Below are 3,124 nucleotides of genomic sequence, written 5' to 3' on the forward strand. Positions count from 1 at the left end.
AAAAAAAAAAAAAAAAAAAAGAAAGCTTTTGTTTTATAGATAATTTGGGGCTAGATCATGTGAAACAAATGAATTGAGACACTTTATATATAGCTCTACTGTCTTCCCTATCACAGTAATTTTTGAGAGCCACATGATTCTAACATAAAAATCTAACACTTTTAGAGGACAATTCAGTATCATGCTATCAACACCAATTTAAATCAGTTCAAAGACATACTTAAACACTGCAGATCTCTTTTATCATCACAACATTTCTTTCCGAGTACCCGTGGATATATCACACTTATCTAAGTGACTTACAACTAAATGAAATGAGGCTATCAAAAATTAAACAACTAGCCTTACCACAATATTAAAAGATGTCCATGAAGCAACAAAATACCAAAAAGGGGGCAGCGCAGGAATGACATCAAAGTGTAGAGTCTGCTTTGGTTTTTTCATTTTTCTTAGTGATCAAAGTTAAGTTGCTGTTAGTTTAAATACTCTGTTATAACTATAACATGCCTTCTGTAAGCCTCATGATAATCATAACACAAAAACCTATAATAGATATACTAAAAATAAATAGTGTGAAACCAAAATATACTATTAGAGAAAATCACTTAATCACAAAGGAAGACAGTAAGACAGGAATAAAGGATCCATAAAACAACCAGAAAAAAAAAAAAAAACCAAAATGGTATTAACAAGTCCCTATATATCAATAATAACTCTAGATATAAATGGATTAAATTCCCCAATTAAAAGACACAGAGTGGCTGAATGGATTATAAAATAAGAACCAACAACATGCTGCCTACATAAAACTCATTTTGCCTATAAAGACACACACCATCTGAAAGTGAAGGGATGGAAAAAGATATTTCATGTAAATGGAAACCAAAAAAGAGCAGAAGTAGCTATACCTACATCAGATAATATAGACTTCATGTCAACGAGAGTAAAAAAAGGAAGGCCATTATATAATGATAAGAGAATCAACTCAACAGAATATAAAAATTTGAAATATATATGCACCCAACACTGGAGCACCAAGATATATAAAGCAAATATTATTAGACCTAATGGGAGAGACAGACTCCAACGAAATAATAGTTGGGGACTTTAACATCCCACTTTCAGCAATGAAAGATCCCCTACACAGAAAATTAACCAAGAAACATCAGAGTTAAGCTCCACACTAGACCAATTGGACCTAACACACATTTACGGACATTCTATCCTCCTCCCCCTCCAAAAAGAACATTCCATCCAATGCCTGCAGAATACATTTTTCTCAGCAGCACACGGAACATTCCCTAGATTAGGCCATATGTTAGGTCACAAAACAAGTCTCAATAGATTAAAAAAACTGAAATCATATCAACTATTTTTTCTGACCACAACAGAATAAAACTAGAAATCAATAATAAGAAGGAACATTGGAAACTATACAAATACATGGAAATTAAACAACATGCTCCTAAACAACAAATGGGTCAAGGAAGAAATTAAAAAGAAAATTAAAAAAACTTCTGAAGACAAATAAAAATGAAAATACAACATACCAGAACCTATGGGAGGTAGCAAAAGCAGTTCTAAGACAGAAGTTTATAGCAATAAATGCTTGCACCAAAAAAGCAGAAAGACTCCAAATAAACAACGTAAAGTTATACCTCAATGAATTAGAAGAACAAGAACAAACCAAATCCAAAATCGGTAGGAGAGAAGTAACAAAGATCAGAGCAGAAATAAATGAATTAGAGATTAAAAAAAAAAACCACAAAAGATCAATACAACAAAGAGATGGTTTTTCAAAAAGATAAAAAAAACCAAACAACGAAAACCATAAACCTCTAGCTAGACTAATGAAGAAAAAAGAGAGAAGACTCAAATAAAATCAGAAATGAAAAAGGAGACACTACAACTGATAACACAAAAATACAAAGGATCATAAGAGACTATTATGGACAACCATATGCTACCAAACTGGAAAATCTAGAAGAAATGAACTAAATTTTCCAAGGTTGAAGAATAATTAGAAAATCTAAATAGACTAATAATGAGTACTGACATCGAAGGAGTAATAAAATGACTCCCACCAGCAACAACAACAAAACAGGAGCAGATTGCTTCACTGCTGAATTTTACCAACACTTAAAGAAGTAATACCAATTTTTCTCGAACTCTTCCAAAACATTGAAGAGGAAGAAATACTTCCAAACTCATTCTACAAGGCCAGCATTACCCCCATACTAAAACCAGGATAGGGCACAGCAAAAATAAAAAAACTACAGACCAATATCCTTAATGACCATAATGCCTCAACAAAATACTAGGCAAACAGAATCCAACAAAACATTAAAAACATCATTCACCATGAACAAGTGGGATTCATAACAGGGATGCAGGATGGTTCAATATGCATGAATCAATAAATGTGATATATCACATCAACAGAATGAAAGAAATATGATCATTTCAACAGAATGAAAAAAATATGATCATTTCAACAGATGCAGAAAAAGCATTTAATAAAACTCAACACCCCTTTATGATAAAAACACTCAACAAATTAGGAATAAAAGGAATGTACCTCAACACAATAAAGGCCATAGATGATCAACTCATAGCTAATATCAAACTGAATGGACAAAAGTGGAAGGCTTATCCTCTAAGATCTGGAACAAGATAAGGATGCCCACTTCCCCACTCATTCAACATAGTACTGGAAGTCCTAGCCAGAGCAATAAGGCAAGAGAAAGCAATTAATGCATCCAAATTGGAAAGGAGGAAGTCAAACTATTCTTATTTGCAGATGACATGATCATAAATTATAGAAAACCCTAAAGACTACACCAAAAAACTGCTAGAACTAATAAATGAATTCAGTATAGTGGTGGGATACAAAATCAACACAGAAAAATCAGTAGCTTTCCTATAAGCCAATAATGAAATATCTGAAAAAGATATTAAAAAAATAATCCCATTTACTAAAGTTACCAAAAAATGAAACACCCAGGAGTAAATTTAACCAAGAACAAGAACAAAACAAATCCAAAATTAGTAGGATAGAAATAACAAGATTTCTTTTTTTTTTTTTTGTCTTTTTCCGTGTCCGGCAACGGATCGCAACCCTCAG

This window comes from Galeopterus variegatus, unplaced genomic scaffold, assembly GCF_000696425.1.
Source record: "Galeopterus variegatus unplaced genomic scaffold, G_variegatus-3.0.2 Scaffold4088, whole genome shotgun sequence".
Lineage (NCBI taxonomy): Eukaryota > Metazoa > Chordata > Mammalia > Dermoptera > Cynocephalidae > Galeopterus > Galeopterus variegatus.